Source organism: Aotus nancymaae, unplaced genomic scaffold, assembly GCF_030222135.1.
Source record: "Aotus nancymaae isolate 86718 unplaced genomic scaffold, 86718_ANA_hifiasm-v0.15.2.pri h1tg000025l, whole genome shotgun sequence".
NCBI classification, from domain to species: Eukaryota; Metazoa; Chordata; class Mammalia; order Primates; family Aotidae; genus Aotus; species Aotus nancymaae.
In genome coordinates this window covers 25177989-25192347 of record NW_026988438.1, presented here as the reverse complement: position 1 = coordinate 25192347, position 14359 = coordinate 25177989, and the positions used below count along the sequence as shown (strand labels likewise).

Sequence of the window (14359 nt, the reverse complement as noted above, 5' to 3'; positions counted from 1 at the left end):
ACCCATTAAAAGATCTTCCTCAAAGAAATATTATCAAAGGAGACAGGAGGCAAAGATTTACTTCCTTTAGACGATTAGATTATATTAATAAATGTATTTGCTTTAATTTGGTATTTTAAAATAATCTATATTTAGGTAACATTTATTAAGCATTGTCTAAGCACTGTGTTCATGTATTAGTCTATTTAACTCTTACCAAAACCCTATAAGTATTATCTCCGTTTACAGATGAGGAAACTGGATCACAGAAAAGTGTAAGTAACTTGTCCTTGGTCACAAACCTAATAAATGTAGAGTTGGGATTTGAACTCAGGCAGTCTGACTCCAGAGGCTATACATTTACCCTTCTTGCTACACTGCTTTTTCCAAAACCAGAAATTTAACAAAATTTCCCAAAGTAAAACGTTCATTTGCAGTTTCAGAAACTTAAAACAATGATTGGTTGTGCAGATGAATTGCAACAGACTTTATGAGCAGTTCAACAAAAATGCAGACTTATGAAATGGCATATATCAAGATACAAAATAAGTTGCTTCTCTAAGTTTCCTTTCTTAAAAAAATTACTTGGAAATATTTCAAGTACATAGAACAATAAAGGAAATAATTACAAGTGAACACCCCTGTGCCCTCTATTTAGCTTAATTTTGCCATATTTTCAAAATACTTCTGGTAGAAAAGAAACATCAGATACAAATGAACCCTTCCTGTTACATTCCCTTCTCTTCCTCTCTGGAAGTAACCATTATTCTGCATTTGATATCTATGATTTCCTTATACGATTTTTAGTTTGTTCTTACTTTTTTTAATTATTAAACTTTTATTTACGGTATGCCATATACATTTCTGCAACTTGCCTTTCTTCCTCAATATTATGTTAATGACCCTATCCATATGAAAAATGGTAGCTTTAGTTCACTGATTTTCATTTTTAGTGTTGTGCATGTCAATTTGTTCAACAATGACAGTTATTCATCCATTCTCCTATTAGTAGACAATGATTGTTGCACTAAAATAAGCATGCTGCTCTGAACTTTCTTGCACGTGCTCATAACTTAAATACACATACACATTTTTAACATGCAGTTAAACAGGTACACATTTCCTTAACATGTAGTTAAACAGGAAAAATAACACGTGTATGAAGAATACAACCAAGAGAGCCATTAGGTTCAAGAAATGTACAAAAGACCATAGGTTATTCCGAGTGAAGCAAGGCTTTCACTAGAAGGCACTTGGAGAAGGTTCCAATGACAGAGCGACATTCATCGCCACAGAAGATGAAACAATCGTAGCCCTTTATTACTCTTTTAATTGTTGTTTCCTGTGTCATTTCCTCAACTGGAGTGTGAGCTCCAAGAAGACCGAACCGGGCACCAACAAGGTGAACCAACACGAAAGTGGCGGCAGAGTCCGCAGTGGGGGCTTCAGCGGCCGACTTCTTGGCTGTGTGCCAGGCCACCAGAGTGACAGCGCGAGGGAAGGGTGGGGGCAACAGGGCCTAACCTCACTTTTCACCCCGAAAGTCAAGGAAGCAGAGGAAACGCGGATGGATGGGGGCAAAGACACCTGCCTTGAAGTGTCCACCTTCACTCACAAAGCCGTCGGGTCAGTAGCTAGAAGCCGAGGGGCGGATGCGGCCCCCGCCCTGAGGCACTTTCTCAGTCTATTTCTTACTGCCGCGCCTCTTTGCCTTACGCCAATTCCGTAAGGAGGCGCTGAGGCCAACCGGGCGGCTCCCGCAGCTCCAAAACTTGACGTGAAATAGCGCGGGGCCGAACTGACAGCGGCCATCTTTAATTCGGGCAAGACCCCACCCTCGCACCCCACCGACCACTCCTTTGCAGCGTCCCCAGTATTTTCTCCAACAAATGTAACGCAGTTAACCTTAGAGGCAGTGCTGAAGAAACACGCAGAGAGGCCCGAGTATCCATGGCCTCAGTGGTGCGAAATCCGGCCAATTTAAACATGGCGGCCAAACCCGAACAGCAAAACGTTGCTGACGCTAATGAAGTCATACTCGAAACGGAGCGAGGCGGTGGGGCTGGTTAGGAGGTAATCTCGCGAGATGGAAGCCAGCCTCCGCTCGGCCCGGAAGCCTCGGCCGAGGGGGCGGGGGTATGGAGGAGGGAGCGGGAGTCGGGTGAGAGCCAGTGGAGTCAGCCTGCTGTAGCTTGCGTAAGCAGGGCAGCGACGCCCGGCGGCTACGCCGCGGAATCGGCGTAGGCGCCTTTGGAGAATCGGCGGGCTGCGCTGCGCCTGGGCTGGTCGCGCAGGGGGGGAGGGGATGTCGGTCAGTGCGAGATCCGCTGCTGCTGAGGAGAGGAGCGTCAACAGCAGCACCATGGGTGAGTCTCAGCTTCGGGTCGCCGGGACTCGGGGTCAGCGGCTCCGAATTCCGGGAACCTCTGCGGCCGCTGGACCGAGCCGGGGAACGCCCTGAGGCGAGGCGGAGGCAGCGGCGAGGGGATCCGGGGTGGGGGCGACGGCGGGCCCGGGGCGCGGCGGCGGCGGGCCCGGGGGGAGGGGAGGCAGCGGCGGTGACAGTTTGAATTGAAAGTGAGGAGAGCCGAGGCGGCGACATTTCCTGTGCCGCGGCGGACCGGCCCCGGGCTCGGGGTGGAGAGCCGCGGCCTCCGCGGCCGGGGCAGCCTGAGCAGGGTGGTCTCAGCCCTGCCCTTGCTTCTTTCCGTCCCTTCCCCTTCCCTCAGCCTCCTCCTGCGCCCGCCGGCGCCTGTGGCTCCGCTTCCTCCTGTCGCTGGCCACAGCCCCCTCGGCAGAGGTTCCCTCGTGGGGCAGTGGGCCTGGCGAGGAGGGGTGGGGACGAGTGTGAGCGCTCGGGCGAGGGTGCTGTGTGGGCCAGCCCGGGAGGGCGGCGGCGGGGAGGGAGGAAGAAGGATGCACCAGGCTGAGGCTGCAGTGGAGGCGTTGGCAGTGGCGGCTGTAGCAGCAGCTCCAGTCACCGCGTCGCCTCCCCGCTTCTCCCGCCTCTCGGGGTTGCCTTTCTCCAGGCGCAGCTTGGAAGGCCGGTGGATGGCGGGCGAGTCTTGATAATAGAGAATCGGGAGTTTGGTTTGGTGTTTGGGGTTAATTTTTAGGAATAGGGGAAAGAGAATGTCTGGGAAGGGCGCCCCCCAGAGGAGATGGAAAGGGTGGGAAGGGTCCCTGGAAAAGGGAGGGAGTGGAGATGTGGAGTGGCAAAGTTTAGGGAAATTAATTTTTGAAAATATTTCAGTATTCTCAGTTATTCTTTTAAGGAGCCCTTTCATTTCCTTTCCTCCCCCACATATTGGAAAAAGAACAGACCATTTCATTCACATTTTCCACTCCTGAGTTTCATTTCAGCTGTGTATATAGTAAGAAATAAGCAACTGAGATTTTTCTAGGACATTTCCATTTGCTAAGTTACTGTTTGAGAGTACACTGTTACAAATTTGGGTTTTTACAGTCCTAGGAAAGAATTTGTGACATTCAGGTGTTTGCTTAGTTACCGAAATAATAACGTACTACGTTCTTGAAAGTTGATTGCTAAATAGTTCAGCTTTAAGAATTCTTTCTTCTGGCTATGTTATTTTGATGAAAGGGAAGAATATCTTAGTGACTCTGAGAATCTTAATGAACAGATAACCTAGATCCACAAGCATTTAACCTGTTTTACATATTTATGTACATGCAGGTGATAAGTATAGTCAGTTTTCCCCCCTAAAATTTATGTGCAAGTTGGAGAGGAGAGTATTTCAGACTTCAGGTATACAGGTAGAGATGAAACTTGTAGAATCCTGATACACTGAAGGAGGGGGATATAAACAGTGACCAAGTCAGTTACTGCTGCTTGGATTCTTTATTTCCTCAGACTGCAAGGGAAGGAGTAAGGGGTGGTTGGGTGGTTGTGGTGGAGTGGAGGGAACGGTGGCGGGAGAGCAATAAACAATCTTTCATCCCATTCATCTGTTCAGTTGAGTGAGGCTATGAAATAAATGTGGAAGCTACACAGGTGATTTGCATGATAGCATTGTGTTATTCTGTGATGGGACAACATGATGGAACCAGGTCTTAATACAGTTATTAAAAATATCGCAGGTGTTTTTAGGCTTACAGAAGTCAAGTTCACACCAAATAACAGAAATTTATGTTAAATTGGTTTTAATTAGTTCTTGTCTTTTAAAAAGGAAGGATATTGTCTTTTTTCTAATGTAGCTTAATAATTTTTGTTGTAGGCTTTGGTTTGGAAATATTTGATGCATACATAATACCTGAAACATAGTATAAAAGATTATATTTCAGAAGTTTGTGATAAAATTGTTTGTTCGGATTTGCACATTTTCCCATGTAAGTAATTTTAAGTAAATCCATACCGGAACTTCTGAGCAAGTCTAAGACAAGTTAGGACTCCTTACAGACCCTAGGGGAATTTAGAGGAATATGCTAGAACAACAACAGCAGCAAAGCATGGGGGGGAAAGAGGGAGGCAGAAGAGTTAGATCTTTGGCTTCTAAGATCTCAGTAATGGAGAGTGATCAGATGAGGGGACCAGTCATAATAAGGATAGTGGTAGAGCAGAGGAGTTTCAGACTTATTATAATTTGATGATATACATATTTACTGTAGACTGTGTTCTGGGAATTGCCGATTCTCTTACCTGACTAAATTGCCTGCTGAGAAATGTGTTTCACATTTTGACTTGATAAGCGATCTTCAATTTTTGATTAGAAGTTGAACATTTTAAACTAATTTATGTATTTTACTAAGTTTTGAGACAAAACTTTTTGTATATTTCTTTTTCTGTACTAAGTTTGGACTGTAAAGACATAAACTTCATTATGTAATAGATACTGAAGAAAAATTATGTTTTTAAGGAGTAGAATTTTAAGGTAGTTTGCTAGATTAGAACATACTGTTAAATGTAAACCATTGAACTGTACAGCAGTGTTTTGAAGGCTGCAGGTTGTGACCCATTAGTGGGTCTTGAAATAATTTCGTGAATTTTTACTAATATTTAAGAAGAGAAAGTAAATGATGCCATTGAAAGTAATGGCAAAAACCGCAATTACTTTTGCACCAAAATAGGACATTGCACTTAATACGGATTTTTTTGAGGGAAGTTAAATTTTCTTTCAGATATTGTGTACTGGGTTGGGATATAATTTTTTTAAAGGATTTTGGTCAAAATGTGCAGTAGGGATGAGTCATATCCAAGGTCTTTGAAACTTGTGTTAGGGGTTGGAGGTCTTGGTGTGAGGAAGGAAGACTTTAAAATTATAGACTATTAAGTCCATGTGGCTTTTTTTTGTTTTGGATTCATTTATTCTGTACTCCATGTAGCTAGCATTATTGGAGAGATCTGAGGCCTTCTCCTATTGGAGAGGATATTATCCCCCATAGCCAGAAACCAGGGTGGCTTCCAAAAGAGCAAAGAGTAGCATTCAGTGACTCTGCTTCTAGGCCTTGAGGATGAATCTTTTCTTTGTTTTTGTCTTCCTGTGTCCTTTTGCATCATCAGAGATCTGAGACTAAACTTTGAGCATGGGCTTGGGGAAGAGGGGTCAAAAAGGCAGCTTGGCTGGCTTTTAGTGTTGAAGGGCCTTAGGCCAGACGTACTAAGACCTTGTGACTTACACTTGGTGCCTTCCAGCTATCCAGATGTAGGGATTACACATTGGAGTTTCAGTTCAAAATCTTAACAGTAATGATTAAGAACATGGGCTTTGTTGTTAGATATGGATTCAAATCTTGGCTTTGCTACTCACTAGATATATCAGTCAAAATAGGTTAGATTATAATTTTAAAAAGTACAGTTATGCATTGTTAATAATGGGGACACATTGAGACGTAGACTGTACCTACACAAACCTAGATGGTAAAGCTTACTACACACTTGGGCTGTATCCTATTGCTTCTAGGCTATGAGTTTGTACAGCTTGTTATTGTACTGACTACTGTAGACAGTTATGACACAGTGGTAATGGTAAGTATTTGTGTTTTTTTTGTTTTTTTTTTTTTTTGAGATGGAATTTTGCTCTTGCCTCCCAGGCTGGAGTGCAATGGCGGTATCTTGGCTCACTGCAACCTCTGCCTCCCGAGTTCAAGCAATTTGCCTGCCTCAGCCTCCTGAGTAGCTGGGATTGTAGGCTTTTGCCACCACGCCCAGCTAATTTTTGTATTTTTAGTAGAGATGGGTTTCACTTTGTTGGCCAGGCTGGTCTCGAACTCTTGACCTCAAGTGATCCTCCTGCCTTGGCCTCCCGAAGTGCTGGAATTACAGGACTGAGCCATCGCACCCAGCCAAGTGTTTGTGTTTCTAATCATAGAAAAGATGATGTTCTGTGTTATGAACGTATGACTGCTATGATATCACAGGTGATACGAATTTTTTTGGCTCCATTTTTTTTTTGTTGTTTTTTTTGAGACGGAGTTTCGCTCTTGTTACCCAGGCTGGAGTGCAGTGGCGCAATCTCGGCTCACTGCAGCCTCCGCCTCCTGGGTTCAGGCAATTCTCCTGCCTCAGCCTCCTGAGTAGCTGGGATTACAGGCATGCGCCACCATGCCCAGCTAATTTTTTGTATTTTTAGTAGAGACGGGGTTTCACCATGTTGACCAGGATGGTCTCCATCTCTTGACCTCGTAATCCACCCGCCTTGGCTTCCCAAAGTGCTGGGATTACAGGCGTGAGCCACCGCGCCCAGCCCTCCATTGTAATCTTATGGGACAACTGTCATAAATGTGGTCCATTATTGACCAAAACATTGTTATGTAGTGCATGACTGTACTGCAGATTAAAAAAAGGTGGAAATGGAATAAGAAAGATAAATTATAAGCCCCCAATTTTTTATTATTAATTTCAATAGATGTAAATTATTCTGCTGTTAAAATTTCCAATTTTTTGTGCTCTCAATTTCTGTGTTTCTCTGACTTAAACTGATAATTCACAGACTGGCTCACTGGTCCACAGACTGTACTTTGCATAGCACTATGCTAGACTGTGTGGTAACAACAAAAAGATTGTCATGCTAAAGTTTATGTCAATATTATATTTTAGGCCAGTGTTAACTTTAAAAATACTGTACTTTGAAAGCTGAGGAGAATATGTAAATACCCCATTATTGGGGGGATAGCCTGAAGCTTCTCCTGCTTACGTTATTTTGAAGTTTTTTAAGTCAGGTATTCATGTGTCATTTGCATTTTATTCTGTGTTTGCTTTATGTAAAATATAAAGATGATATCCTTCCTACTTCCCCACTATTCTGGAAGTAAAAATGGACTTTCCTGAGGTTGTAATATGTTAATTCTGTTGTTTTATTTAACTCTGGGTCACAACTGACTACTTTTGGTAGCTTCATTGGAGGTGAGACTCCAGGTCAGAGTTTCTCATTTGAGGTTTTATAATTATTTGGGGGAGGGGAGGGCTGTCTTGTGCATTGCAGAATATTTAACCAGCATCCCTGCTGTAGCAGTAGCACATGCTCTCTCTGGTTGTGAAACGAAAAAAATGTTTGCAGAGATTGCCAAATGTCACCTGGGGGAGAAGAATCATCCATGGTTGAGAACCACTGCAATTACGTGATGGAGAGCTATTGAAGGATTGTAGGAGATGGGGAAGAAGGAACAAGCTTTCTTAACCATCTTACTCCTTAGTTCTTCCTCCTGGAACTCCTACCACTTAATATTCTTAGCACTTTTTTTTTTTTTGAGACAGACCTCGCTCTGTCGCCCAGGCTAGAGTGCAGTGGTGGGATCTCGGCTCACTGCATCCTCTGTCTCCCGGATTCAAGCAATTCTCCTGCCTCAGCCTCCCTAGTAGCTGGGATTACAGGTGTGCGCCACCACGCCTGGCTAATTTTGGTATTTTTAGTAGAGATGGGGTTTCACCATGTTGGTAAGGCTGGACTCGAACTCCTGACCTGGTGATCCACCCGCCTCGGCCTCCCAACGTGCTGCGATTACAGCTGTGAGCCACCGTGCCCTGCCAATATTCTTAGATTTTCTAAACTTGGGAATCAAAATTACTTAATTTTTTTGTCTTAAGTTATCATTAATTTATGTATTTTTGCAAAGCATGATCAGTAATTACTGGACATGGAATATTATGCTAGGTCAGTATTTTCCGAAGTGTGATTGATGACCTTTATGCCTGAAGGGTCCACCATGGCCTGGAGTTAAAAATGCAGATTAACTGGTTCCCTTTATAGACCCACTGATTAGCAATCTCTGGGAGAGGGACCCAGGAATCTACATATCCAAATGCTTTCCAAATTATCAAGTAGCTGTATTGATTATTGTATACTTTAATGCGATAAAATACCTGGATTTTAAGTATTTAGTTCAGTGAATTGCTGACATGTGCATACGCACATCTTGTAGCCTTCATTCTAACCAAGATACAGATTACTTCCACCATCCCAGAATTTCTTGTGCCCTGTTGGAATTCTCCTTCTACTGCTCCAGGTAACCACTGATAAGATTTCTAATAGCCATGAATTCGTGTGTTTTTTTTTTTAATTTTTTTTTAACGGCTTTACTGATATATGTATACAGTTGACTCATCTAAAGCGTTTTTTCTGGATAACTTTCTAAAGTCTCCCCAGCCCCATAAGTTCTTTATTATATAAGATTTAAAATAAAATGATCATCGTGGTGTTTTTCAAAGAATACAGATTCTCGTAGTGTTTCACACTTTGATAAACGGTAGGCCTTGGATGAGGTTTTGAAAATCTTTGGCTCTGATTGACTGTTTTCAGGAGAATCAAAACCATTTTCCACCAGTTATGCTATTCTTTATAAAATATATTTGAAATATTCCTGCAGTGGTAATTTGAAACTTTTGTAAACTTTTCTTATTGATTTAACCAATATTTGACTCCAACAAGAATCAGACACTTTGACACCATAGCAGTCAAGAAAGCTATGGCCATGGATGTTATGATGTTTCTGTTTTCATTTCTAAAATTGCTTTTTAAAAATTTTATTGGGAGTTTTTTTAAATAGGTAATATAATCACTTGGTTCAAAATTCAGAAGGTTAAACAGAGAAATACAGTGAAATCTCCTTCCTTCTACCCCCAAGTCACCCAGTTTCCTACTCCTCAGGCATCCTATGTTAATTAACAATTTCTTGTATGTTTTTCCAAAGATGTTTTTTGCATATTGAAGTTAAAAGCATATATCCTTTCTGCCCCCACTGTTGGTAGCATAAGATACATTGTTTCCCACCTTGTTTCTTTCCAATGAGTGTACTTTGGATTATTCCATGTCAGTAAATAAAGAGCATTCGTATTCTTTTATACAGCTGCGTAACTGTTATATGATATCTCAGTCTGTTTGTGCTACTCCAGCAAAATACCTGAGATTGGGTAATTTATAAGGAACAGTAGTCTATTTCTTACCATTCTGGAAACTAGGAAGTCCAAGATCACAGTGCCAGCAGGTTGGGTGTCTCTGCTTCTAAGATGGCATCTTAAATGCTACTTCCTTTGGAGGGAACAAATGCTGCTCCCTAATATAGTAAGTAGAAGGGGCAAAAGGATCAAGCACCTGTATTATAAGGTCATATAGTGATGAAGTATCAACATATGAATTTTAGGAGAACACACTGAGACCATAGCATATGGATAAACCATGATATGGGATAGACTATGATTTGTTTAACAGGTCTGCTTCTGATAGACATTCATTTCCAGTATTTTGCTATTACCAACTATGACATGATAAGTCACTTGGGATATTGATCTTTTCACATTTGTTAGTGTATTTAACAAATACACTAACAGTTTTAGCTTTTGAACTCTTTGAAGCAGGAGACTACCACTTAAAAGTTGTAGTATTGACATTGTCATTATATCAATAATGTATTGATGTTCTATTACCATAACATTGATGTTAAGTATTGGTAATATTGCTGTTAAGTCATTAGTTTAGAACTTCAACAATCAAGTTCATTTATTTAACAAATACACATTTTGTACCTGCTGTGTGCTGGCCACTGGGGAAACTGAATTAAATGCTTGTGGCAGTAGTAATAGAGGCATGGTGATTAAAAGCTTCGGGTCTAGAGTCAGACTTGGATTCCTATCTCAGTTCTAAAGTTTTTTTGAACCTTGGGCAAATAACAGAACTTTCAGTTTTCCTTCTCCGTACAGTGGAAATCATAAGGTTATTGGAGAAGTAACTGAGATAGTACATGGCAAATCCTTAGCATGATGCCTGGCATATAATAAACACTCAGGTGTTAGCTTAAAAAAGTTATCAGACCATATTGCAGTTGACTTTATTTTTCTGCCTCCACTGTGCTTAAAGTCTAGTACTGTGTTTTGTTCACCTTTGTATCCCCATAACTGGCTAGTATTTAGTAAAAAATTTGTGATACGATATAAGGGTATGTAGAGCATACAGTGACAGTTTAAAGCAGGATACCTTTTCCATACTGGAGAAGGTCAATCTTTAAAAGTCGGTAGGAGTGATTAGATAGAGGAGGTGAAGAAGTAAAGATACTTACTTATTCTAGACTGAGAAATCATGTTAGTATCAGGTTATGAGGTGAGAAGAGGTAAGCAGGCAACTGGTATTGCTATGCTGAGGATTTAAAAATATTTATTGAAGCCTTTAAAAGAAAAGTGGTAATCATAAGAATCACGATGATAATTCTCTCTGGAGAGTTGGACAGGGCACTAGGTGGAGCCAGTAAATTGAGGGAGGTTAATGTAGCAGTTTAGGATTAAAAATTGGTCAGAGGCAGGTTGGTGACAAAGGGCATGAGGGGGTATAGTTGTGAAGTATTAGGGAAAATGTGGGTGGTAAGTAATGAGTCCAGAATATTTGAGCGTTCTGACTTGAGTGAATAGGTAGATGAGTAGATGCTATTTCTTGAAATAGGTAATTTAAAACATGGAATTGAGAGGCCTGTGGGACATCCAAGCAGGATGTCTTGTAGGGTCTCAATACTAGGAGAGACATCCAGGACACAATATAAACATTTTCAGATAAGTGTAAATGTATTCATTTGTGCTTTGAATTTTTATGTTTAGTAAGTGAATTTGTGAACAGAGTTGAAGGAAATTAGAATAAATGATTTGTGTGAAACTTTCTTGTCTTTCAAAGTTATACAGAGTGAGGTCTCCAGTTTCTTGGGTAGTATTAAAATGTCGACTTATTCAAAATTTCTGCTGGTAACATTTCACAGCAGCAGTTGTTTCAGACTCAGCATTATGCTAGTGTTTCTTTACAGGAGTGACATTTTGTATCTTTAGATATTTATATTGTCCATTCAGATTGTAATGAGTTCTTTTTTTTTTTTTTTTTTTTTTGAGATGGAGTCTTGCTCTGTTGCTCAGGCTGGAGTGCAGTGGTGTGACTAGGCTCACTGAAACCTCCACCTCCCTGAGTCAAGCAATTCTCCTGCCTCACCTCCCGAGTAGCTGGGATTACAGGTGCATACCACCACGCCCGGCTGATTTTTTTGTATTTTTAGTAGAGATGGGGTTTCAGCATGTTGGCCAGACTGGTATTGAACTCCTCACCTCAGGCAGTCTGCCCGCCTCGGCCTCCCAAAGTGCTGGGATTACAGGTGTGAGCCCCACACTTGGCCGAGTTCTTTCTTTTTGAAGAAGATTTTGGTATGTATTGTCCTTCAGTTTTAGAGAATACTGTAAATATTTTGAGTGAGATCATTGTTGTGTAAGAGGAGGCAAAATTCTTATAGTAATTTTATCTTAATTCTTTCTGTTTATATTCTTTTTTTAAAAAAATAAGGAGAGTACCACCTCATTTATTACATGTAGCATTCTGAGGTGTGAGGTGATCTATACAAGGAAAAAATTTCCAGGAACTAATGTACTTTCAAATATCAACATTTTAAAGTATTTGTAATAATAAAAGTTTAGTATGTAAACTTGGCTTCTTTTATGATTAACTTAAATTAACCAGGAGGGGAAAATAAATTATTTCAGTCATTTGTAAGTTAATTTTTACTAAAAGTGTGTGTGTGTGTGTGTGTGTGTGTGTGTGTGTGTGTGTGTGTAGATTGTAATTAGGGGGATATTAGTGGTTCTAAACCTGGACCAGAATTGGAAACATTTCTAATGCTTAACAGGCTTGAAGACACTATAACTCACTAGGTGGGAGGTGGGGCTTAGAAGTTTTCTTATTAAGGGACAGGCACAGTGGCAGTGGTTCATACCACCTGTAATCTCAGCACTTTGGGAGGCCAAGGCAGGCGTATCACTTGAGGTCAGGAGTTTTGAGACCAGCCTGGCCAACATGGTGAAACCCTGTTTCTATTAAAAATACAAAAATTAGCTGGGTGTGGTGGTGGTGCCTGTAATCCCAGCTACTTGGGAGGCTGAGGCAGGTGGAGGTTGCCGGGAGCCAAGATCAGTCCACTATACTCCAGCCTGGGTGACAGCAAGACTGTCTCAAAAAAAAAAAAAAGGCATTTAGGGAGATGGCTAACTCAACTTCAACCTCAACTGTGGGCAAAAAAGATAACTAGAATGACTTAGCTGGCAAGTAGACCCACCAAAAATACTTAAGTTTGTGTTAGTGCATGTTGCTGTACTGTTAGAGAGGTAATCACATAGATATAGGCCACCCTCCCACACCTTTTTTTTTTTTATTTTGAAATAATTTTAGATTTGCTGAAAAGTTGAAGCCTCTTTGTTTTTGAAAGTCAAACATTTGGTCAACACAGAGGACATGCAGAAATAATACAGATGTGCAAATATAGCATGGTATATGATATAAATGTACCATCAACATTAGTACTGGCCAGGGCTAAGGGAAATGTTGAGGGAAGAGGGGGTTTTATGCTTAATGGAAACATTTTTTATTTGAATCTATGTTGAAAGTTTTGGGAGGCTCCATTGCTTTTTAATTAAGGGTGTGTATTCTAGTTCTAGTTGGTTGCTAGTGGATTCCATTTAGCAATGAGAGTCTAGCTAAGGTGGACAAAGGACCATTTTTTCCCCCATAGGGTTAGTTTCCTCATTGTTCTTATGGCTTCCAGTTTCTTCTCACTTCATTTAATAAAATTTTTAAGATTACTATACCTAAAACACTACTTTTACAAAATAAATTATCTATTATTTATAGTAAAATAAATACCTATTATTTATAGTATTGGCTTCTAGAGCTCTTGTTAAAAATATTATTTCTTGGGTTCTATCAGCCAGATTTAATTCCCTACTTCTAGACTGGGGCCCAGGTTTCTATTTTTCATCAGAAGCTCCCCATATTCTTCTGATTATAGCCAGGTTTGGGAATCACTTTTCTGCAAGATATAAGTCCGGAGGCCTTAATAATAGCTATCATCTGTAGCACAACCACTATAACAACTATCATTTACTGTACTTACTGTATATGAAGTGCCAAACCCTTTATGCTATTAGTTTTACATATACCTTACAAGTAACCTCATCAAGACATTATCCCAATCTAAGGCTCAGAAAGGGTATGTAATTTACCTACCAGAACACAATTCTAAGTTACAGCAGATACTGAAATTCAGATTTCTAGCTAGCTGTGCTTATACTGCCTTGTGAATCTTTATTATATTAAAAACTTTTAGGCTATCATTTTAGGATCTCCTTGGTTCGACCTTTTCCTACTTACAATGAGTAATATTCAGTATTCTTTTTTTGTTTGTTTGTTTGAAAACAGTCTTGCTCTGTCACCCAGACTGGAGTGCAGTGGTGTGATCTCATCTCACTGTTGGAACTTCAGCCTCCTGGGTTCAAGCGATTCTCATGCCTTAGCCTCCCCAGTAGCTGGGATTACAGATGTGTGCCACCACGTCTGGCTAATTTTTTTGTATTTTTGTAGGAATGGGGTTTTGCCATGTTGACCAAGCTGGTCTCAAACTCCTGAGTCAGGTGATCTGCCTGCCTCAGGCTCCCAAAGTGCCAAGATTACAGGCATGAGACACTGTACCAGGCCTTGCTTCTGCTTATGATGTCTGTACCTGCCTTGAAGTCCTATCATCTCTTAAGGAAGGCCCATATCAAAACTACCCATTCTGGGAAGCTTTTTATTGGGAAACAACCATGACATCATGAGTAACTTGGGATATTGATCATTTCACATTTGGTAGTATATCAGTGCTTTTGAACTTTTTGAAATAACATTCTGTTATTTCAAATGTTAAATTTGTATTGACATTAAGTCGTTAACATCAGTAATGTATTGATGTTATTACTGTAACGTTGATGTTAAGTATTGGTAGTATTGCTGTTAAGTCATTAGTTTAGAACTGCAACAGTCAGGTTCATGCGTTTAGTATATATTTTGTACCTGCTTTGTGCTGGCCACTGGGTTAACTGTTAAAAGTTGCAGAGTATTTTCTTTCATGCTTTTTCTGTAAACTTTTAAAAAAGCTG

General features: G+C 40.8%; 1 protein-coding gene across 1 annotated transcript in view; it reads left to right on the top strand.

Annotated features, from left to right (window-relative positions):
- The first annotated feature begins 2292 nt into the window (after positions 1-2292).
- The window catches only part of SEPTIN7 (septin 7), a 110713-nt gene continuing 98646 nt past the window's right edge, over positions 2293-14359 (top strand). Inside the window, exon 1 of the mRNA XM_064380456.1 lies at positions 2293-2345. The gene's annotated coding sequence lies outside the window, so the exon portion shown is untranslated. The remainder of the gene's footprint in view (positions 2346-14359) is intronic.